The 25,272-nt window shown below is 39.9% G+C and overlaps 1 protein-coding gene across 18 annotated transcripts in view; it reads left to right on the top strand.

Moving 5' to 3' along the window:
- Positions 1-25,272, top strand: part of SVIL (supervillin) — a 265,091-nt gene that overhangs the window by 84,816 nt on the left and 155,003 nt on the right. For 2 of the 18 annotated variants that reach the window (XM_059712036.1, XM_059712012.1), the window contains exons 4-5: positions 16,814-16,996; positions 19,020-19,141. The exons of 8 other annotated variants lie outside the window; for them this stretch is intronic. The gene's annotated coding sequence lies outside the window, so the exon portion shown is untranslated. Of the gene's footprint in view, positions 1-2,268; positions 2,417-4,541; positions 4,699-16,813; positions 16,997-19,019; positions 19,142-22,555; positions 22,693-25,272 lie in introns of those variants that run through there. 8 more of the 18 variants (XM_059712064.1, XM_059712143.1, XM_059712113.1 and 5 more) reach the window with 7 other exon arrangements.

Consider the following 25,272-nt stretch of genomic DNA (forward strand, 5'->3'; position numbering starts at 1 on the left):
TCCTGGATGGAGATAAAATTTAGATGACAGGTAAATCCATATGCAGGGATGAAAATGGGGAGAGAGAGAAAGAGAGAGGAAGAGGGAATGAGAATGAACAAGGCTAAGGATGAGGTGGCAAGAGGAGAACCACAAAGAAAACAGAAGGAGCACCAGCCAGGGAGAAAGGAAGAAAGTAGGAGAATGCTGTGTCACTGAACCCAGACTTGAGAAGGAGGGAGGTGTCCACAGAGCTGGTGTGACTAAGAGGTCAGTAAGAGGACAGAAGTGTCCTTTGGAACTGCTAGGGTAGCTGTTCATGACTTTGATAAGAGTAGTTCAGGAGTGGAGACTTCAGGTCAGAGTGGGTTGAAGGGGGAATATAAGTGCTCAAGTGGAGAGAGTTAGGCTGAAGTCCAACAGGTGAAAATTGCTCTAGAATCCTTTTCTGCTCTGTTGAAATACCCAAGAGTTGGCGGGGTTTGAAGGCCTTCTCTTCCTTGGAGCCAGCTCTTAGGGGTGGAGCCTGCATCTAGGGAGCAGCAGACCTGTATGTAGGTAGGGGTGGGGCAGGAGGGCAGTGCTGGGCTGGGTCCAGAGAGGAAGGTTATCCTTTTCTCTGTTCTCTAATGATTTTTATTTTCTTTTGTTATCATGATTGGGAAAAAGCTGAAAGCAGGATTTTATTAATGTGCTTTTTGAAGTTTAGGTCAAATTGTTTGAAAATTTTTATTTGAAATGAGAATAAAGGGAAAAGGCATTCCATGCTTTCAGGTGTAGTCTTTATAAAGTAGAGTCCTGGCTGTACATGCATCACTGCTTCATCCAGATTCTAGCAGGTCCTGAAGTAGGTGGAGGGGAAAGTGGTAACTTTTTAAAAAGGCAAACATACAAAAGTTTGAGCATACACATTCCACAAACCTCAGAAGTCCACTCACCATGCCTCTTACATTGGCATTAGCACATTCTTTCCTATCCTTCTTTACTAATTTAGATTGTGTGGAAACAGCTTTTAAAGATACATATTCCTTCAAGAAACAACCCAATCTTTACTTTCTCTTGAGAAAATGGACTGCTACTTAGGCTACAAATCCCACTTGATGTTTTGGGCAAAAATCATGTTTAGTGCACCTGTCTGTTGACTGCTCATTTTGTATAAGTCCAAGCAGCGTGCGTGTGTGTGTGTGTGTGTGTGTGTGTGTGTGTGTACATGAGTGCGTTCATGCACACGACTCAGTTTGGTGATTCATATTTTTAAAGTTATATCTTAGTGTTCTAGCTCAAATCTCTGCTCTGATATGCCATATACACAGCCATCATAAAGCAGTACTTAAAAATCCACTGTTTTCTAACTGGCTTGGCACAAAATTAGAAAACATCATTGTTTTCAAGCCCTGGTTAAATAAATGTTCTTTATAAAGATTTTTCTTGTGTGTGTGGCTAAAAAAAATTATATGGTGGTTGTTTGGTTATGTTTTGTTTTATATGGAGGGGACATATATTTGGGGATTTTGAGGGAATAATTTTTCAGTATTACTTTCTTCCTCTGAAAGAAGCATCTTAATTTGTTCTAGAGCACAGAACCATACGGTGTTAAATTTATTATAATGATAAGCCAATATTTGTAGTGTCCTGTTTGGTTAGAAGCTAGACTGTCATCCACAAGGAAATAGGAAATCACCAACTTAAAAAAATTCTCTGACTTTAGAATTCTGTGTGTTTTTTTCAGGCATCCTTTGCCTTAGGTTTAGAGATTTTACTAACTTCTGGCGTCTTCCAATCACGGGAGAATGAGTGGTTATCTGGGAGGAATCTTTGAGCCTCATTCACCCTGTTATTTTGCCTCCAGAGTCATGCCAAAGGGTGCTTTTCATACATTGATTTCATTTCATTTTTTAAAAGAAAATATTTTGTGGTTTAATATGATTTTAAAAGAATGAGAGAAAGTGGTTGTAGAGAGAATGGGTTTGGTCTGCTCTCCTCACAACTCACTGCTTTCTGAGAGAAACCTCTGCAGGCCCATCATAACCAGGACCAGGCCAGGCTGGTTTTAGTCTCCTGAGTATTTCAGAGACTTGGACTGCATTAGGCAGGTGCTACTGACAACATTTAGATCATTTTGTGGAGGAGGATGCATTGAGTTTTTTCTGCTCAGGGTGGATTGTGCAATTTGCTTTCTTTCTCAGAAAATGTCTTGTTTGTTTTGGGATGCAGCCAGGCCTCTCCTGTGGGTGGTGTGCTGTGTCACAGCCCTCAGGTCCAGAGCCTGCACTTTGCTTTGTCTGTCAGATCAGATGAGTTGTAGGAAGCAGTCGGCTAGCGTTTGGGATAAACATGAAAGTGATATTTGTGAGCCTATGCAGGCAGAGCCTTTGGGCAAACTGCTTTGAGACGTGGGAGTCTGGGTGACCTGAAGAGAAAAGAACAGCAAGGACAGGTAAGGGACTGCTGGTTTGAGCTGCACTTAGGAACATGGCTAGCATTTCAGGAGCTGGTGGGGCCTCATGCTCTCTTTTTGGTATGTGTGTGGTGATGATTTGGAGATGTTGATAATGTACTTAGTAGAGCATTCCAATTAAAAATGCCAATAATTTGACTTTTTAAGTTAAATGTAGTTTTTAAAAAATATTTTTTTATTGATTTCAGAGAGGGTAGGGGGAAAGATAGAAACATGAATAATAAGATAGAATCATTGATCAGCTGCTTCCTTCACGTCCCACACTGGAGATTGAGCCCACAATGCTCAACAACTGAGCCACGCGGGCCGGGCTGTAGTTATAATTTTTAAACTGCTGTCCTACTACCAAAAATCCTACTACTATCCAGCTCTCTAAATAGGGAAAACAAGCACATAAAACTCCTGAAGGAATCTCTTTCGTTGTGATCTTTTATTAAATCCCATGTAAGATTTAGACTGTATTTATAATAAAATTTCCCATTTAACAGGAAACGGAAACATGGAAGAATATAAGTACACCTTTAGACTTCTCTATTCTGTACCTGTTTTCTCTCTCTCTCTCTCTCTCTCTCTCTCTCTCTCTCTCTCTCTCTCTTTCTCTCTTTCTCTCTCTCTCTCTCTCTCTCTCTCTCTCTCTCTCTCTCTCTCTCTCTCTCACACACACACACACACACACACTTGTATTTGCATGAAAAATGAGTAACTGGACATCTTGTCAGACAAACAGTACAATTTAGCTAAGGTTGAATATAAATTGGAACAAATCTTAACTTTTTATTTCACTTTCATTTGGATACTTTTACTAATTCTCTTTGCTGGGTTTAGGCTTTTCAAACATTCTTTGGCTCTGGGAGAGGGAGTTGTATAACCATAAAACTTGAGAATCCTGGCCCTAGAATAAATGTTCCTTTAAAAACCCCAAGGACAGAAAATTGAACACAGCTGTGGAAAAGAAAAAGTTAGGGGGAAAGGCAAGTGATGGTTCAGGGCTGTGGGCACCCTGACCAACTTCCCAAGTGCACTCACTGGAGCTGTGGTTTCTTGATGGGGAGTTTCGGTGGTCTTTTTGAAAGTTGCAGAAAAGGCCAGAACTGGATGTTTCTGTGATGTGGTTAAGAGAACATTCTGACTAGATTTGTTTTTCATTGTCTTGCTGTCCTGTGCATATTCTGTTGTTTTCCCCTGGAGAAAATTGGGGTTTCTGGACATTTTCTCTGATGTTATGATTACACAGTTGTAAGCAAGCTTCAAAACTGAAGCCATTTCTACCAGTCAGAAGATAGAAGAGGCAACATTTTTAGCCCCCAAGCCCCCCTCCTCTGCCCCCTCAATCACAGAATTTCCCTCAGAATAAACAGCTTTAAAGTGTGGCCCTGAGACTGTGCCATTGTTGTTCCTTGCTTCCGCTCCGCTGGGACACAAACTTCTCTGGCGTTGGTGTGGTGGCTGCTGCTGTGGACCCTAACCTCAGTGCAACCTTGGATTCATCATTCTGCTCTGTGTCAGACCATGTAATGATGATTCATACTTCTTCCTCTACAAGATTAGATTACTGTAATTTTCATATCCTGGACTGTGCACTAGGGATTTGAATTAATACTTGTTGGTATAGAGAGCAGAGTTGTGTTTCTGGAAAGAAAGGACTGGACTTGCCCACTCAGCCATCACCAGAACACATTTCGGGCTGGCCTGTTGTGACTCTGTCTTCAGGTCTACCACATCAGTTAGCTTACCTGAGAGGCTGCAGGCAGGGCTCTGCGTGCACTTGGTCCGGGTGCAGTGGACTGGCATACGTGATGCCATGCCTAGGTCAGAATGCATGAGAGACTTGCCAGGCAGTCCTGCATTGAAATCACGCACTGCTTAATGAGGAAAATCTTCCCCGAAGAGATACTTGGGAAGAAAGTAAAATAATTCAGGCTTGTGGAATGGTCTCCCTGAAGCCAGCAGGGACTGTGATGATAGATTGCAGGGTGGGGCAAGCAATGAGAGGGCAATTAGCCTTTGAAAAACCTCTATGTTTTGTCGCTCTCCCTGTAAAATATGTATTATTCATTCTATTTCTTCAACAAATGTTAATTGAGCACTTCCTATGTCCTGGCACTATTCTGGACACTGGAGTTTAACAGACATCTACCAATAAAACAGAAGAAAAAAAAAAGCTGTCCTCATGGAACTCAGATTGGGGGGCAGTGGCACTGTGGTAGGAATGTGAGCTGAAGAAAGCCACAGAAAGAGTTAGGAGTAGCAGGAAAAACTCAGTAAGTATAGTCATTTGAGGGTATATTTGCTTATTTACCTCCTGTCTTTCCTCTGACATAATGTACACTGCCCCACTAATTTTATATTTTTCATAGATAGCCCTGAAGGGAGATCTTCATCCATGCTAATAAATAGCCCACTCTGGTATAGCGAGTCCATGGGATAACTTAAGGGTCTTTGAATGGATTGTCTGCTATAGACTGGGTCTGTGTTAGAGGGAAGCTGAGGTGGGATCAAGAGTTTTTATTTTTGTTCACTATTCTACTCTCTAATTCTCACTCCAGAAATGCCTTGTGTTAACATACTTTCTCCTTGTATCCCCTTCTTGTCTTTATTTCCTGTCCCCTTCTTATCTTTATTCCCTCCTTTCTTTTCTTTCTCTTAGTTCTCTCTACTTTGGTGAATATGAGACGGCAGCACTTTGCCCCAGAATTACAGAATCTCAGTTTTTCAGAACTGCGTTGGACTATAGGAGTCTTAATCTAGATACGTGATTTTTAGTCTCTAGACTGAAACCAAGTTATTACCTGATGCAGTAAAATGAGAAATATAAGAAAATTAAGTAAATGTTTCATAAAGCTAAACTTCATTAGTTGATGTATCTTCTCATTATTTTATTTTCTTAAGCTTGTTAGTTCTTAGTATCTTCCACCAACCACAGAAATTACACATTCTCCTGAACTCAGCCCCCATCACTCGCTCTGCTGCCCTCACAGTTGACTTCACCCCCTACCTCATTCTCCTACACTTTGGTCTTCCGACAGTGCTTCTCAATGTTGTAGCCCCTTCTCCAAAACAAGAGTCACTGCCTGAACTTTAAGGTAGGAAGTCACCGTTTGTGCTGCTAGGAAGCTGTGTTTTAGGATCTCCAATTGGAGCCACAAGTACATTTTAAGCTGTAACATATAGTGGTTCAGTTTTATGGAATTATTGGTAGTGTGGTTCCACTTTATTACAGGTTTATCAGGCTTTTGTGGGTTGGCCCAAATGTACAGCCATCCCTTATAACTGTTTCTGGAGGAAAATGAGAATAAACTTCACAATAGGAACCATACTGAGCTGGAGGGTGAAGGTACAGTGCCACCAACCAAGGGCCCATGAAGTCTCTGGTTTGTGGGGGCTGGGGAGACACGGTTGCAGAGGAAGCTGCCCAGGTCCTCCTTGTTTCCAGTGTATCTCTGAGGTCTGGATATCCCTCCTATTACTCCTTTGTAACATGGGCCAAATGTTTGCCTTTTCATGCAGTCCTTAAAAAGAAACATAGGTTCTTTTTCTTTTTCATTCAGGAGTAAGAATCATTCATTCCCTCTTGGTGTTTGGGTCAGCAAAGGAAACCACTGCGGTGCAAAGCTTTGTGTCAACAACAACATAGGAAAGAAAGAGCCTTTAGAGCAGTGGTTCTGAACCTGTGAGTCGCGACCCCTTTAGGGGTCGAACGACCCTTTCACAGGGGTCGCCTAAGACCATTGGAAAACACATATATAATTACGTATTGTTTTTGTGATTAATCACTATGCTTTAATTATGTTCAATTTGTAACAATGAAATTGGGGGTCATCACAACATGAAGAACTGTATTAAAGGGTCGCGGCATTAGGAAGGTTGAGAACCACTGCTCTAGAGTGTTCGGTGGAGTAGGAGATCCCCACGCTACCAGCAGTACCACTTTAAACTCATGTTTCCACTTAAGAATCTCTGTGGCTCTGCTATGAGACGAATTGACAGAAATCCCATATTTTTAGATATATAGTAGCCTAAATGTATCATGTCATTCTTTGTACATCTCCAATTACTCTCAAGACTCTGAGCCTGGTGTCCAGGAATGTGATGTTGGTCCAGCTGTGCGAAAGGCTGCATCCCTGGAGCCAGGACTCATAAACATGGTCCAGGCTCCCCCTTGGCAAACTCACATTTCATTTTGACTGTGAGGCCAGCAGTTCTGTTCATGCTGAGAGTTGCTACACGCCCATGCTCTTCAGGCAGCAGCCTGGGAGAAAAGAGTTGGCTTGCTCATCTGTTGTTCAAGCCAGTGACCTACACATGACCTTGGAGCTTGAAAGATTGTCATCTGAAGCTAGTGAAGTTCTTCATAAGCTTTGAGAGAGAAACAGAGAGACAGACTCATTGCTTGGTTGATTTAGATTATCTGGGAGAAGGAGATTTGTTGGTCGAAAAATATCGTTAACCAAAAATAATATTACCCCTTTTTTCCTTTTTTTTTTTTAAAAAAAATCTACCCCAAAATAAAATTATTTGTCCATGGTACAGAGGTCACAGTCCTAGACTCACAGTGGTGTGTCAGTGTAAATGTTAGGAGACTAAGGCACATCCCTGTCTTTACTTATAGATGTCACAATTCTAAGTTTATGGGGAAAAAACACACACCTGAAATGATTCCAAGTCTGGTCCTGTCATAGCAGAAATTAGGACATAATTTGAACAGATCCTGGTTGCCAAGTCTTTTCATCCCCTGGAAATGAGCAGCTTAAAAAAATACTTCTAATGATTGCTCAAGTCCATTGCCATTTAGAAAGCGGAACTTTTCAGAAGGCAGATCAGTTAGAGCTTTGTTGTCTTGCTCTCCCTGCACTGATAGTTCTGGCCAAAGTTCTGACATCATCCTTCCTCAGAAATAGGTGCTTTACAGACAGAAAGATGGAAAGTGAGGCTGTTGTCCAAAAGCACTCGAGCTGGCTTTATCTATTTTATTTTCTGCCTGTAAACTGAGGAACCAACTTGTCACTCTCGAACTTCAGAGGGATATTAAGTATTGATTAGTCAAACCTGGGGAAAAAAAAGAATTTTGTGGCTGAATTAAAATGAGACAAAAAAAACTAACTGTAAACTATTTTTATTCTAGTTTTCAGTCTTTATAAATAAACATGTGTGATCTTTATTGAGTGGCAGACATTGCTAGGTTATGTGGATACGGAGATTAGATAGAGTCCCTAGCTTCTGGATGCCAACAGAATAGAGGTTGGAAATCAGAGACCATATCAGGGAAGACCTTATAGGAGAAATAATGTTGAGTCTAAAGAATGTTTAGGGGATTTCTAAGTGAGAAGGAAAGAGTACAGCTTGGACACAGCAAACGTGGTCACTGAGGTTTCTCATGGTCACCTGTGGCAGGGAGGAGTGGTGGAATATGTGGCTAAGAGGCAGAAAGTGGCTAGATCACAGAGACAGGGATTTGGGAATCTCCACTAGCCAGGCATTCTCGGTGCTCTGTTTTCCACCTTCCACGTGTGCTGGATGCTATCCAAGTGTCACACACCTCCTGGGTGTGTTCACATGTAATAAAACATGGCATTAAAGTACTCTGTAATGTCTCAGCTATTAGTAATACGTCTGTAAAGTAAGTCACCACAGATCTTGGTTTATATGAGATAATCTCTGGGTTAAGTGTCATTTCCCCAGTATTTATTTGTAACTTGATTCTTTTTTCTCCTACTGATGAATATCTAAATGCAAGAGGGTGAAAGTGATTCTTTTACTAGTACAGGACATTCTTAACATTTATTCTCCAAGAACATATAATTTAAAAAGTTTGTCCAGCAGCTTCCATCACTGAGAAGTCACTGGCTGCCCACAGCTGCCAGGCCTTCTCGGGGAACCACTGCTGGAGCTAGTGCCGGGTTTGGGTTAGGAGTGATGCACTAGGTTGGGCTAGGTGGAAGGCATTCTGCAAACAGTGGAGAGGATGTGTTTGGGAGAATGTGGGAGGGGCAGTTGGAAGCTCTTGCAAGAGTCCTGACAAGAGGCAATGAGAGCATGATGAGAAAGTGGAAGTAGCGAGGAAGGCTGAGCTTTAGGCTTTTTTGGGATGGGAGTGATGAGCCCAAGTGAAGCTGTAGTCAGGTAAACAGAAGCACACGTCATGATGGGAGAGGGCGAGTGTAGCATTATGTGTCTTGAGGCCCATGTTCCTATGAGATACCTGGTATTCTGAACCCCTGGGAATGACCACCACCCTGAATTCTGTCTCAGGTGTGGCTGAACTCACTCTGGGAGAGGTAGAGTGGAAAGAGTGCCTGCCAAGGTCAGAGTCCTGGGAAATAGACATTTGAGGGAGAGAAAAGGAAGAAAGGACCAGGAACCAACTGAAGGTTGGGAGGGGGGCTGCAAGGCATGGGGAGAGGCAAAGAAATGTTTCAAAAGAGCATGTTCCATGAAGCTGGAAGTGGTCAGAAAGGATCAGTTGCCTTGGAGAGGCCAAGTCCACTGAGGGAGCCTGTGAGCTTGTTGTTGGGGGCAGCAGTTTCTGAGTGTGAGGGAGGTAGAATCAAATTGGAAAACTGATAGCAGTTTCTGGGTGTGAGGGAGCTAGAGGAGACTGGGGGAGGGGAGACTGGTTAAGGAAGATTAGTGCTGATAAAAGGCTGTGGTATATTTACACAGTGGAATACTACTTGGCCGTAAAAGAGAGGGAAATCTTACCTTTGAGACAACATGAATGGACCTGGAGAGTATTATGCTAAGTGAAATAAGCCAGACCGAGAAAGACAAGTACCATATGGTTTCACTTATATGTGGAATCTAATGAATAAAATAAAGTAACAAGCAAAATAGAAACAGACTCAGATAGAGAACAGACTGACAGCTGTCAGAAGGTAGGGATATTGGAAGCTGGGTGAAAAAGGTGAAAAGATTAAGCAAAAAGTAAAAGAACTCAAAGACACAGACAACAGTGTGGTGATTACCAGAGGGAAAGGGAGTGGGAGGAGGTAGAAGGAAGTAGAGGGGGAGGGGGGAATGGTGATGGAAGGAGACTTAACCTGTGGTGGTGATCACACAATACAATGTACAGATGATGTATTTTAGAATTGTACACCTGAAACCTATATAATTTTATTAACCAATGTCACCCCAATGAATTCAATTTAAAGAAAAAAGAGACACAAGGCTGGCAAGGGCTTAGCGGAGGGGTGGGCTGAAGGGACTTAAAGGGGAGATGAGAGAAGCTGGAGTGTGCTCTTGAGCTGTTGTCCTATCCTCCAGTGAAATAGAAGCTTCCTCTCCTCAATGCATTCCAGGGCAGCCCCAGGGCTAATCTAACAGGGATAGTTCTAACCGGAATGTCGAGTGTGAGTAGGTTTGGCCTCAGCAGGGACAGTTCAGGATTTGGATCTGGTTTTATGGAATCCAAGAGCATAAGGGCTCTGAAGCATTCTCAGTAGGCTCATTCTACCACATAGAAGGCCCAACTTTTATCTCATCTTTTTATTTTCAAGAATAAAACCTGCAAGTCTTTAGAACTCTGGAGTTCAAAGACTGGTTTTCTGTAATATTTATAGTAGCATTATATTTGAATAGCCCAGCCACCTTCCTTTCTTAAAGAGTTGCTCTCTTGTTATTTCTCAAATATAAGTCAGATTTTGAAAATTAATTATCTTGGGGAATGGATTGAACTTCTGAAAATTATTTGAAGGAATCCTGCTCTATGTTAGAGACACCCTAGGTATTAGAGATCCTTTTTAAGTGCCCATACAACCTGCCAAATAAATATTTTTAATTGGACACAATGCTTTCATTTCTTATTCAGTATAAAATACTTTACTTTGGATCAATGACTTTTTTGTAGAAACATTTCCAATTTGAATTTCTTAAGATGGCACTGATGACAGGAACATCTAATTAGATTTATGTAAAGTACAATTACAGTAAGTAGCCCATTTACAAATGGGTTCCATTTGGAAGTGTCTTTGAAGTAGATTTTTATTTAATGTTTAAACTTTTAATTTTGAGATAATTATAGATTCAAATGCACTTTAAGAAATAATACAAAGAGATCCTGTGTACATTTTACCCATTTCCCCTGATGGTAACATCTTGGGAAACTATAAAACAATACCATTACCAGGATATAGGCATTGATCCAGTCAGTGGAAGAGTTTCAGAACAAAGATCCCTTATGGTGCCCTGTGATAGCCACTTTTCCCCCAGCTCTAACCTCTGATTACCACTAATATTTTTTTCATTTCTTCAATATCATCATTTGGGGAATGATATATTAATGGAATCATATAGCATCTAACCTTTTGGGATTGGCTTTCTTTTGCCCAGAATAATTCCCTGGATATTCATGCAGGTTGGTTGTGTGTATTAAAGTTCGTTTCATATTATTGCTAAGTAGTTAGTATTCCATGGGATGGAGGCACCACTGTTTAGCCATGTATCTATTGATGGGCATCTGGGCTGTTTCCAGGTTTGGGCTATTATGAATAAAACTACTAGAAACAATTTTAATCAGGTTTTTGTATGAAAACAAGTTTTCATTTCTCTGGAAAAATATCCATGAGTGCAGTTACTGGGTCATATGGTAGTTTGGTTTGGCATGTTTCATTTTTCTAAGAAATTGCCAAACTGTTTCTGAGAGTAGCTGTCATTTTACAGTCCCACCAGAAATGTGTGATGATCCAGTTTCTCCTTACCAGAATTTGGTGGTGTCACTATTTTTATTTTTGCCATTCTGATATGTATATAAGGCTATCTCATTGTGGTTTTAATTTTCATTTCTCTAATGGCTAATGATGTTTTTTGTGTGTGCTTATTTGCTATCTGTGTATTTTCTTTAGTGAATTGTTTCTCACATCTTTTGTCTATTTTCTAATTCAACTGTTTGTGTTTTGGCTGTTGAGTTTTGAGAGTTCTTCAGATATTCTAGATATTTGTCATTTTTCAGATATGTAACCTGCAAATATTTTCTCCCACTCTGTAGCATTTCTTTTTATTCTCTTAACAGGGTCTTTTGCAAAGCAGAAGTTTTACATTTTCTTGTATATCTTCTAAAAGTTTTATAGTTTTATATTTACAATTAATTTCATGATCCATTCCAGTTGATATTTGTAAAAGGTGTGAGGATTAGGTAAAGGTTATATATGTTTTCTGGTTTATCCCCCCCCCCCCCCAATGGATATGTTGAAAAGGCACCTTTTGTCAAAATTCAGTTTAGGTATACTAGTATTTTTAAAATTATTTTTTTATTGATTAAGTTATTACATATGTGTCCTTATCCCCACGTTATCCCCTACCCCCCCCCACTCATGCCCTCACCACCCTGTTGTCTGTGTCCACTGGTTAGGCCTATATGCTTGCATATAAGTCCTTTGGTTGAGCTCTCTACCTTCCCCCAACCCTTCACTACCTTCCCTCTGAGGTTTGACGGCCTGATCGATGCTTCTCTGTCTCTGAATCTGTTTTTGTTCATCAGTTTATGTTGTTCATTATATTCCACAAACGAGTGAGATCATGTGGTATATATCTTTCTCTGACTGGCTTATTTCACTTAGCATAATGCTTTCAGTTCCATCCATGCTGTTACAAATGGTAAGAACTCCTTCTTTTTTACCGCAGCGTAGTATTCCATTGTGTAGATGTACCACCGTTTTTTAATCCACTCATCTGCTGATGGGCACTTAGGTTGTTTCCAAATCTTAGCTATGGTGAATTGTGTTGCAATGAACATAGGGGTGCATATATCCTTTCTAATTGGTGTTTCTAGTTTCTTGGGATATATTCCTAGAAGTGGGATCACTGGGTCAAATGGGAGTTCCATTTTTAGTTTTTTGAGGAAACTCCATTCTGTTCTCCACAGTGGCTGCACCAGTCTGCATTCCCACCAGCAGTGCACGAGGGTTCCTTTTTCTCCACATCCTTGCTAGCACTTGTCATTTGTTGATGATAGCCATTCTGACAGGTGTGAGATGGTACCTCATTGTTGTTTTGATTTGCATCTCTTGGATGATCAGTGGCTTTGAACATGTTTTCATATGTCTCTTGGCCTTCCTTATGTCCTCTTTCAAAAAGTATCTATTTAGGTCCATTGCCCATTTATTTTTTATTGGGTTGTTTATCTTCCTTTTGTTAAGTTGTATGAGTTCCCTGTAAATGTTGTAGATTAGTCCTTGTCGGAGATAACATTGGCAAATATGTTCTCTCATGCAGTGGGCTTTCTTGTTGTTTTGTTGATGGTTTCCTTTGCTATGCAAAAGCTTTTTATTTTGATGTAGTCCCATTTGTTTTTTTTCTCTTTAGTTTCCATTGCCCTAGGAGCAGTATCAGTGAAGAAATTGCTTCGGCATATGTCTGAGATTTTGCTGTCTGTGTATCCTCTAGTATTTTTATGGTTTCCCGTCTTATGTTTAAGTCCTTTATCCATTTTGAGTTTATTTTTGTGTATGGTGTAAGTTGGTTGTCTAGTTTCATTTTTTTGCATGTTGGGTATACTAGTATTTATGTCAGTCTATTTCTGGGTTTTCTAGTCCATCATTGTAGCTGCACAATAGCTCAATATGGATAGATTGATTACTCTCATTTTATTCCTCTTTTTTCTTTATAACCCTCACCTGAGGACATGCTTGGAGAGAGGAATGGAGAGAGAGAAACATCCATGTGAGTGAGTAACATCTATCGGTTGCCTTCCGTATGTGCCCTAACCAGGGATAGGATCTGAAACCCAGGTATGTGCCCTGACTGTGAATAGAACTGGCAACCTTTTGGTGCACAGGATGATGCCTAAGCAGCTGAGCCACTCCAGCTGGCACTTTATTCCTCTTTTTAAAGATTGTTTTAGCTATTCTAAAGCCTTTGCCTCTGCATATAAATATTGGAATAAATTTATCTAAATCTACCAAAGATCTTGCTGGGATGTCAGTAGGAATTGCATTAAATGTATAGATGGTTTTGGGGAGAATTGACATTTTTACTATGTTGACTCTTCTAATGCACAAACACAATGTAAGTCTATTTATTTATTGAGGTCTTCTTTGATGTCTTTTATCAGCATTATGTACTTTATAACATACAGATCCTATGTAAGTTCATATCCAAATATTTTATTTTCTTCAAAATGATTGTAAATGGTATTGTGTTTTCAGTTTTGGTTTCCATATGTTCACTGTGGTTATAAAATAGAAGTTATAGAGATATGAATGTAGTTTTCCTTAGAAACACATATCATAAAATATATGGTTCTTGGATTAGCTAACAAAACCAGATTAAAACTCATAATAAAGCTGATATAATGATCAGTTAGTAGAAAGAAATAGTAGATTACCATATTGTTACAATACTAATCTATAATAATAAAAGCATAATATGCTAATTAGACTGCAGAGGCGGTTAGGGGTGATCAGGCAGGCAGGCAAGCAGTTAGGGGCGATTGGGCAGGCATGCAGAGTGGTTAGGGGCGATCGGGTAGGCAGGTGAGCAGTTAGGGGTTATCAGGCAGGCAGGCAGGCGGAATAGTTAGGGGTGATTGGGCAGGCAGGTGAGCAGTTAGGGACAATCAGGCAGGCAGGCAAGTGGTTAGGGGCGATCAGGAAGGCAGAGTGGTTAGGGGTAATCAGGCAGGCAGGCGAGCATTTAGGGGAGCTCAGGGAGGCAGGCAGCGTGGTTAGGGGCAATCAGGCAGGCAGGTGAGTAGTTAGGGGTGATCAGGCAGGTGAGTAGTTAGGGCCACTCAGGTAGGCAGGCAGAGTGGTTAGAGCAGGGGTGGGCAAACTTTTTGACTCGAGGGCCACAGTGGGTTCTTAAACTGGACCGGAGGGCCGGAACAAAAGCATGGATGGAGTGTTTGTGTGAACTAATATAAATTCAAAGTAAACATCATTACATAAAAGGGTACGGTCTTTTTTTTTTTTTTTTTTTAGTTTTATTCATTTCAAACGGGCCGGATCAGGCCCACAGGCTGTAGTTTGCCCACGGCTGGGTTAGAGGCAATCAGGCAGTCAGGCAAGTGGTTAGGGGTGATCAGGTAGGCAGGCAGAGGGGTTAGGAGTGATCAGGCAGGTAGGCAGGCCAGCCATTAGGAGCCAGTAGTCCCGGATTGTGAGAGGGATGTCCGACTGCTGTTTTGCAAGAGGGTGCAGTCCGGGCTGAGGAAACCTCCCACTCTCGTGCATGAATTTTGTGCACCTGGCCTCTAGTATTGAATAATAGCAAATGAGAAATAGTTACTTATCAAATATCTTGAAAATGTCTAAGTTTAGTATAAATTTAGTTCTCATTTTAATTTTAATTCATAATATATGATTTTTTTATTTTCTTTATGGGCATATCATGAAATCTACTCTCATGCATATCAGGTCTGATTACTGTCAGTTTTTGGAAAGAAGTGTGTGTGACAAAAGTTTCCTGAGTTCGGCAAATAGCAGAAAAATTTGAAGGAAGTATTTAAACAGATTGCACAGGTAGAATTAACTGGGCAAAGACAAAACAGGCATCTGAGAAGAATTATTCTTTTAGACTCTAATGCATTAATTTAGGTCAGTTTGGTTGCTCTAGGGAGCAGTGAGCCACAACTTAAGAGGCATCTAAAAGTTAGATGTTTACTTTATATGATTGAATCTTTTTAAAGAAAATAACTGCATTGTTACAGTAATAGTGATTCATTTTCTCCTCCTATCTTTTCTTAAAAACCCAATGGGCAACTTTTTTACATAAGTTTAGATATATTTTTATTCTGATTTGTTCTAGGAGGAGTTTAAATCAGCTTATATAAATATATTAAGCAAGACCAAATAAAATTAAAAATTGATGAAAGGCAAAATTGATCAAAGGGAACATAAGATGAGGGCCAGGACTGAGATTAGGAAGCAGAAGGCATCTTGTGAAATTTTAATTGTCATCTTGAAATGAGTTAAAAAATTTGGCTTGGACAAATTGTTTTTAATCCTTGCACAAAATAGTCAGGAAGCTGGTGTTTAATTATTCAACTGTCCAGGGTTTCTGCCATCTTTTCACCTGGCTCAAGAACTGTCTGCTTAGGGGAAGGCATTGTCCGGCAGGGTTAATTAATAACAGGAATTCAGATCCCTCTTTGGGAGGCCTCTGGTGACTGATGCAGCTGGTGGTCTGAGAAGGGACACCCAGAAGCATAGGACCCAGGCCTGATGGCATGAAGCACAGCTTTTGCTATAGCCCAGGAGCTCTGGCTTTGTGATTATGAAGTTAGGATGAACAATTGAGACTTTCTTTCATTCTTTCTAATAATAAGGACACCTACCATTGTAAGTATTTTTGTAAGCAGAGTTGTAATTTAGTTTTAATATCTAAAAATGCAAATAGCTTTTTAAGAAGTGGTTGTGCTTGATAAGTTTTGTTTGTTTGTTGTTTAGTTTTGGATTTTTGTTTGTTTTTAGTTAAGGTTAATTAGTTAAGGTTCCTTTGGTTTTTTAGGTGAGCGACCTGAGATCCATCTGAGGATAGATCTTACCAGTTCAGGGCATTGTCTTTGGTTTTAAGATAAAATATTTGTATTGTTTTAGAGAAAGTATTTCTAGCACAATTCCTTCTTCTGATGACTCATTTTCTACAGTTATTGGAAGTAGGAAGAAATCCACAGATGTCTACACAGTTCTAAACTTGTAAATAGACCCGTGCCATTCTAGCATGTTGTTTCATGTGCATACATATATATTTTTGAACGGTTGGCTGCTGAGCTTTATCAATGATTATGTGTTGTTGTTTTTTAACTCAGAAACTAGAGTTAGACAAATGTGTGCCCTCTCCATTCTGTACTGCTGTTAGCCTGTTCAATAGACTGGTGTTGCATTTTTTTATTTCTCTATATAAAAAGCTGAAAGACAATGTGAACGAATTCATTGCATTTGAGGTAGCTGCTGGCCAGGCCTGTTGCAACAGCTGATGGGCTTCTCTGAGTTCCAAGAGCTATTTTGGTAGATTAGCTGGAATCAAGGCTCTCCAGTTCAGACCATAAAAGGCCGGTCCCCTGCGAGTTGCCCACTGCTTCTGACTGTGTCCTCCCAGGCTGAGTGTCCTCAGGTTTCACGTGGATTTACCCAGTAATGGATGGCCACGCCAAGGCCAGATTGGGGAAGTTGAGTGTCAAGGACACCGGGGGACTGACAACTTCAAAAAGAAGATTCTTTTTAATCATATTTTGGCGATCTTTTTTCAGAGAAACTTTTGGGATGTAGCCTTCACCTGTGTACTGCAGTTGGCATCCAAATGCCTTGTGGAGAGCACCGTTCTAAATTTATCCTGTTCTGAATCATCACTTCAAATAGATGCACTTGCCTGGTTTGTGTTGTGATATTTGATTTTTTTACAGTCTTTCTTGGCCTAACTTTGGATATTTTACTTTTTGTTTAGAATTTGAAAGTAGTGTTCATTGAAAGGAGGAGACCCAAAGAAAATACTGAGGACACTTCAGCCAATTCGTGGATATACTGTGTTTTGTTTTGTTTATTTTTTAATTAGAAAAATAAGGAAGTACACTGTGATTCTCCCCTCCCCCTTTAACATAGAGGAACAAGGATTATACAGAAATTTGAAGTAAGTGAAAAATCTTCCTACAAATCTAAATGCAATGGTTTCTCCATGCTGTCTGTCTGAGCGTACTCCCGAGGCTGTGTTGACTTTGGGCACTGGCATGTTCTGCCAGGGTGTGCTAGCTCAGGAAATTACTCCTATAGATACCACAGGGCATGTCTTTCGGTTGTGGAATGAGTGGATTTTTTTTTCTTAAAAAAAAAAAAAGAACTTACTTTAAAGTACTGATAGATTCATACTAACCATATGATATATATTAATAATATAATATGATATATATATATAATTTAGTAACTACATTCTCTCTAAATATTAGCACTTGAAGCCTTGGAATAAAAAGTGTATTTACAATACAAAGTATTTCAATGATAATATCTCAAGAATGGGGATGGATGTCAGACAGGCAGGTTCTATTTTGTTCCTATTATTAATACATCTGGAAGTATAAATAACCAGTAGGCCTTTTATGTGATCTTTGTTTTGAGAATTCTTTATCTTGGTACTCTGATTCTTCGAGTTTGATTTATGGAACCTCTGATGTTCCAGAATTTATTTTAAAAAATGTGTTAGTTTCTAGATTTTGAACTATATTTCTGAATTATCCAAGAAAAAATGCTGTATCAGACTTTTTAAGCCCTAAAGATGTCTGTGGTCTGTTTGTAATTTAGCTTGGTGATTTGCTTCTGCTAAAAAATAGCAATGAGCTATCGGAGAGTTATTTTACATATTTCTCCTTTAAAAGAAAAGATTGTAAAAAAAAAAAAAAAAGAAAAGATTGTTTCTTTATACCAAATCAGATGGACCAGTAGGAGCAGTAATTATTTTTATAAGGTAGAAAAAGAGAATATTTATAGAAATTAGCTTCATAGGTTAATACTGCTGTGTTTCTTAACCAAAGGTAGTACTCCAACTTTGACACGCATTTGGAAATGCTTGGGGTGTTTCTGGTTTTCACAACAATGAACAGGGAATGTGGTTAAGAATTGTAAATACCCTGTAATGTGGGACAGTCACATAAGACAAAGCATTGCCCTGGCCCAAATGCTGGTAGGACCCTCTGGTCCCCCAGGACAGCAGAAGCAGCAGTGGGCTGGGATTATTTCGGCTGCCTCTTCTCACCAAACCAGGAGAACTCTTGAGGAGCCAAGCAGTTGGGTGTCCTGCCAGGTGTGGATTATCCTTGTCACTCCTCTGAAGAAGAGAGGTGATGCAGATAGGCAGAGAGAATCCTCAGGAAACTGGGAGCATAACTTTCAAAGGAAATTCTGTTAAAGCACCCTCCTTACATTACTTCATTCAACAAACCAGATCTTTGAGACACGCCATTTCTGGAAGATTTTGAATTTCATTCAGAATGAACTTCTTTGGCAATACCTGGGGTTATTAAAAAGTCTACAATTGAGGGATTATGTCCAAAGAAAAGGCAGCACAAGTTCACTGGTTCATCGGTTCACAGAGAGTTGTGGGGATGAGCCACCAGGGACCTCCTTTTATTATTGCGATGCAAAGAAAGTGTCTCCTCACTCTGCTTTCTGGACACTCACTGCGATTGTATAATAACGCACACATCTCAGGGACCTCCATGTGACCAGGAGAATTCCCCCATCTGGAATTTCCCACAGTTCCCAAAGAGAGCCCTGTCTCACCTATGGTGCTCCTGTTTGTAACTGATGCAGAAGTCATGCTGTCACCTTGACTCCTCTCCCATTAGTCACCAAGGCCACTAAGTTTGAAATCATGCTACTGCCTATCACCTCCTCCTGAGCCTCCTTGTCTCCTACCCCTGATTGCATTGCTCAGTGGTATTTTTGCCCCCAGGTTCTCTGCTGCCCAGTCCATCCTCAGACTGACCCTCCTACACAAAGATCTGAGCGTATTGCTCTGCATGTTGTCTTACTATTACAAGCCTTGTGGTTTCTCACTGATTAAAGGCTAAAGCTCAACTCCTGAGCCTCTTTCAATCTTTGATGCCACTGTTTTTGCTGGCACCCCTCCCTGAAGTGTTCTGCCTTCCTTTGCCTGTCAGGGAAGTCGTAGCAGATGAAATCTTCTCAGAAGCTTCCTCTGACCTTCTGCCTCTGGGCTCCAGTCTTCTTGCCACCCCAAGACCTAGCCCAGTGCCTGTTGCCCAGCGGGTGTCCCACAAATGTAAGTCGATTGAACCGAATTGCATTGGAAGGACTTGTGAATTCTTCATATCAAATTTAACTATACTCTATAAAATGCTTTTGCCAGTGTTATATATTATTCACTATAGAAGTGGGTGTTCTGTGTTATAAGCTGTGTTTCCCCCCATAACTAATAATGCAAAGAGAAACATTTGTCTTACTGTTACAAGCCAGATAGGGTTTATGTATGTGTGCTTTTGCCAACACAGGAAATGAAGGTACATTCGATGAAATCAGCCACTTCATTATTGGAGTTTTGCCTAAAATGAAGGAATTCATCTAGTGCAGTGGTCGGCAAACTCATTAGTCAACAGAGCCAAATATCAACAGTACAACGATTGAAATTTCTTTTGAGAGCCAAATTTTTTAAACTTAAACTATACAGGTAGGTACATTGTTATTAACTTAATTAGGGTACTCCTAAGCTGGCCTTTGCTAAAAACGTCCTCAATCTGACTGAGGTACATTCGCTGAGGTCGACCCCTTCCAACTCTCCCATCCACACTCGTCTTGTATACTTGCTTCGTCTTATCTCCTTTCCGAAAACCGACTTCTGCGCATGGGCCACGAAGTTTCAATTGCACTGTATGTGTGCACCTGCATGTGGTATTTTGTGGAAGAGCCACACTGAAGGGGCAAAGAGCCACATGTGGCTCGTGAGCCGCAGTTTGCCGACCACTGATCTAGTGGTGTGATTTCATTTATGTACCTTTCCCAAGCATTATACTTTATCTTTACATAAAACATCTCAGAGTGGTTTGCCCTGCTGACCTCAGAAGGGAAGCCTACCACCTTGATGTCTGTTCAAAGAGAGCTCTGTCTCACTTTCTTATGGTACTCCTGTTTTGGGAGGTTTTGGAAGAGGAATATACTTCGCCTCATAACTTTATTATTCTCTTCTGAAAGTTGAGCCTTTAATCCCAAACAAGTTCTTAACCTATTTCTAATGGGCTTTTATGTCAGTATAGTCAAAGAAAGAGCTTTAATATTTGCTTTGGGATAGTCGATTTACTCAGGTCACAGTGCTGGATTCATTTCAGCAGGTTAAGTGCTTCATTATTTCACACCTGTGTGCACATCTCCAGGTTGGATGCCTTAAGATGAACACAACTGAAGTGTGTTTCCTGTCCTTGGTGAACCCCTTCCCGGCATGGGTTCAGACATAAACATGACGAAGCTATTATACAAGTAGGCTGGAAGCGATGAACAATAATAACATGTCATCTATTATTACTGTATTCCAAGCTCAATGCCAAGCTCTCTACCTACATTATCTTATTTAAGTTTTTACAATGGCACCTGAGAAATATTACTATCATTATTTCCAATCTACAGGGGACAAAACTCAGGTTTAGAGACACTTTCCCAAGGGCTCATGCCATGGTGTCAGGGTAGAGCTGGATTTGAACCTAGATATATCTACCTTCAATGCTCATATTTATAGTCACTGCTTTAAACCATTGCTTCTCAAACTTCAGTAGGCATCACCTGTGATCCTCTGAGGCAGTAGACCTGGTAGAACCAGATAGCAGCGACCAAGCCCCCAGGTGAATCTGATCCCTCTGGTCCGAGGACCGCCTTTGAGTAGCACTCTTCTAAATGACTCACTTGCAGAACCACCAAGTTGGGAGGAATAAAGTCAGATGGGGATTTGAAGAAGGCTTCCCAGAGATAGAGGTGGTCTTCCAAGGCTGGTCTGTTCCTTTGGGCTGTTCATGCTATCCCTCCCTGCTCTGCCCACACAATTGTTCCCCATTGCTCTTACTTCCAGTTTCTGCCTTTCTCCTGGCTCTTTCTCCTCATTTTAAAAACATGCTCAAGTTTCCTCCATCCTAAATAAAGCTCTCCTTGACCTCATGCTATCATCTACTTCTTTCACTGCCTATTCACTCCTCAACACCCACAGTTCAGTGGGCACTGCTCTCCAAGACATCCCAATTGCTTTGATCTTCCCGAGCTTTACCTCTGAGCACCTCTTTGTAAGGATTCCATCTCAGGTATAGACGGTTGACGGGCTCTGACCTCAGCACTGAATGTCCATAGACTGCAGAGCTATCCTACCAATAGGCCTTTATTTTCTAAATCATTTTCTCTTCACTTGCTCAGCTCTTTATGCTGTGAATTAGATGTCCTGTCCATTTCAGATGGAATATATTAATTTGGACTTTATAGCTTAGATTATTTTTTTAATTAGAAGTTGTTCACTTTTACTTAGTTATGTTTGGATTTGTATCCTATATAACCAGTATTGATAGAAGAAGTATGTATAAAAAAACCAAGTGGTTTCTAAGAGAAGACCTAAAGGGCTTTTATAAATAATGTACCTACAATTTCTGGACTGTTTCTTGATTAATCAGAGGTCTCTAATTTTCTTCTGGATTTTTAGTTACCTCCCAAGTACAGAAAGTTGGAAAATAACATAGGCTTGGATATAAACTGTCATTAAACAGAAGGATTATATTGATATTTTTATATTTTTAAGATTTTGAATACTTTAAATATTTTAAGGCCCTGGTCTTTTTATACATTCTGGAAATACTATATCTAATTTCTCCCTTTAAACCAAAATTTTAAAATATACACATGTACTTGCACACTCAACAATAAAAACAAGCCACTCCAGCCAAAGACTCAATTAGGAAAGCAGTTGATTTTCAGTAGTGAAAAATATTATTAAATTAAGAAGTTGGTAGGTTATGAAAGGTAAAATAATTTTTGAAAGTTTTAGTACTGTTTTTATATACAGATTTTCTTAGAAAAGATAATTTAATTTACCATGTACCAGTGGTCACAGAATTTTTGCCAAATTCATCTATTTTGCAATTAGTTCATTCCTTTAACAATTGATATTATGAAATCCAAAGACAAATTACATTTTAATGTCTATTATTATTATTATTATTATTATTATTTAAGTATTGCTTTGGGTACCTAATGCAGCTGATGACTCTATAGGTTTGAGCCAGGTTAGAGAAAAAAAAAAAAAGATGGGAATGTTAAGGTATATGGCTCTCCAAATTACTCTCACAGTCCTAATTTCTACCAGATGCTCATTTTAGCCACATATGCATAATCATTTGGCTTTATCATTTCATACATTTTTGATGGAAAGTGTTGAATATTTTAAAATTCTGTGAGTGGATAAATATTGTAATGCAGTTGGCTAGGATGAGTAAGCTTCATGTGATGCATAGTACCTCTAACAGTATTCTCCCATTTGAGATAGAATTTATTGATTTGGGTTTGTATCAGTTCTCTCTGGAGGCTTCAAGGCGCTTTCAGGGAGCTAACAGTTCTTAAATATTTAAGAGAGTTACAGTAAGAAGTGGAGTGGGGAACACATGGGAGGAAAGTAATACGAAAGGATAGCAAACAAGCACTGTGCTCTACTCAGCCTCAACCACCTCCCAACGCTCCCAGGAAGTGTTTTCCCTGCTCTCAGTGAAGGAAGAATTTGGAAATTGAAGGTGTTTGACCCTGAAAAGTACTTGGGAGCAGCCTTGATCTTAATAACCGGCTGTGTGATCTTACGTAAGTTCTTTATTATTATTATTATTATTATTATTATTATTTTAATTGATTTTTTTACAGAGAGGAAGGGAGAGAGAAACATCGATCAGCTGCCTCCTGCACACCCCCTACTGGGGATGTGCCCGCCACCAAGGTACCTGCCCTTGACCGGAATCGAACCTGGGACCTTTCAGTCCGCAGGCCGACGCTCTATCCACTGAGCTAAACCGGCCAGGGCATCTTGGGTAAGTTCATAACCTCTCTGAGCCTCATTTATTGAAATGAGTATTGGACTGAAGGATTTCTAAGATCCTTCTACTTATTTGGACTTTGTAATTCCAAGATTTCAGAGCTGAAAATATTCTGACCTTCCCTGGGAAGGAGACCCTGTATCTGGAAGGTGGTGGTTCAGGTGGGAGCAGGACAAGTTAGAGATGTCTTGAGCAAATGTCCTCTTACTGTACTTGCTGGCTTCTGTGAAATAAGTGTGTAGCCAATACTTCCTTCTCAGTTCCTGATCACCATTGGTGGTCTCTTCAGTCCTTTTTTTTTTTTGGAAGTTCCTGCCGTCTCTTCAGATTAAGCTCTCATTTCTTTTGTGTTTATTTAAATACTTAAATTTTCTTTCCTCTAACCTGATTTATTCTTATCTTCTTTGGAATTTTGCTGTTTCTCCTAATGCCTGGGACAAAATTTTCCTGCTGACAACAGGAGTAGGTTGTGCTCAGTTTCCTTCACCCCCTTTAAGTTTAACTCACTACCAGGTATTCATTCTTTATCAACAATTATTTTCTGAGCTCTGGCACAGGTGATGGGGAAGGAACAGTGAAAAACAAAATTTCTGTCTTCATGGAGCTTAAGTTTTAATGGAGTCACATTCAGTGCCCTGAGAATTCTCTTCATCTTCAGGCTTCTATCTTTGAAGTGCTTCAATGAAAGAATTTACTAGTGAAACACCTGCCATGCTTTCTAACTAAACTTAGTATCTACCTACTGTTTGCATTTTCCACCTTCCAAAATTCTCACCTTCCCTATAAGTTATATTGATAAAGTTTATATGTTTTTGTTTTTTTAAAATCTGTTAAATTTAGGGTCTTTAGGTCAGATACCCATCTCTTTTTTTAAACCCATGTTCTCTCCACTGTCATAAAGTACTATCTATAAAATCTTGATTCATTGCCAAGGCAAAGGTTGACATTGATATCATTCAACCGGAATGTTCCAGAAATAAATCATTTAATCAACTGGACTTCTGTCTTACTTTTCAGACTTTTCCCCTCTTGAAACTTTTATTATGAAAGCGAGCAAAAATTTGAAAATAAAGGTAGTTTTACCTGAAGACTTTGCAGTGAGTTTAGAAAGAACTTAAGTCCTATCAAATGAACTATTGTGTGTCACAAGTAGTGTGAGAAGCCATTTTACAAAGAAATTTTGGAATCCATGATTTACTTTCTGTGTGTTTTTCTTTTTTAAGATTATTCACCTGGTCACCTCTACCACTGGTAAAGCTTATTTTATTCAAACCAGTACATTAGCCACCTTCCTGCATCCATTGTAAGTTAGTACCATTTTTACATTTAATTTTGCACAAGTTGTGAAGACCATACTTGGTTCACAGGGCTATAAACATTCCAACATTTGCCATTCACTAGATAATTATTTCATTAAAAGTAAATTATAACTTATTCAGTAGCTCCAGATAAAAATGGCAATTACATGGTAAATGGATGCTCTAAGATTTGAGGAGAACAAATTACCTTGGTATTTTAATGGAGAGAGTTTTGTGAATTGAGAGTTTTCAGAGTATGCTATGCATAACTTTTATGCACAGCATCTCTCTGGCTAATAATGTGAGAACTGGTGATGCTTTCCATAATTAATGAGCTCAAATTACAAAAAAAAGAAAGAAAGAAAAAGAAAAAAGACTGACAAGTAGGTACCACAGGGCAGGGTGAAGACAAAATTGTTATTGCAGGGAAATTATGTTTCAGATGACCACGATAGAAATGATTTTGTTGAGCAGATAATTTTAAACAGTTTCATGAACAGACTTTAGAAGGTTAGAATATTTCCCAACAACTAACTATATGAAAATGTTCCCTTTTTTGAAAACTCATTTAATTGAGAAGACCCATTGTTTTCAGCATGTTTCTTAAAGGGATTGTGACTCCCAAAGAGTTAAGAACAAACACATGGAGTCTGACATCTCAGTGTGGTTATTTGTATAAAACTGAGGATCTTAGAAGTACCTAGAGGTCTTCATGTGATGCCTTCTGGAGGACACAGCTCTGTAGTGGCACAACCACTCACTGAAACATGGTCCGGGCCGCTCACAGGTCTGGGTCATCACTGTTCAGTCTGTGTTGATGGAAATACTATCTGGTTGGTGCTGCTCTGTAGGGTAGCCATGAGCCACAGGTGTCTGTTGAGCACTTGGAAATGTGGCTAGTGTGATTGAGGAAATGAACTTGAACTTGACTTAATTTTATTGAGTTCAAACTGCAGTAGATCTGCACAGTGAAAGTTCAGAGGAAGTGGGTTTGCGCCTTATGCATCTGCTGATAAGAGTTGGAGGACCACGGTGCGTCACCTGCTGATGTG

This window comes from Myotis daubentonii, chromosome 1, assembly GCF_963259705.1.
Source record: "Myotis daubentonii chromosome 1, mMyoDau2.1, whole genome shotgun sequence".
Classification (NCBI taxonomy): domain Eukaryota; kingdom Metazoa; phylum Chordata; class Mammalia; order Chiroptera; family Vespertilionidae; genus Myotis; species Myotis daubentonii.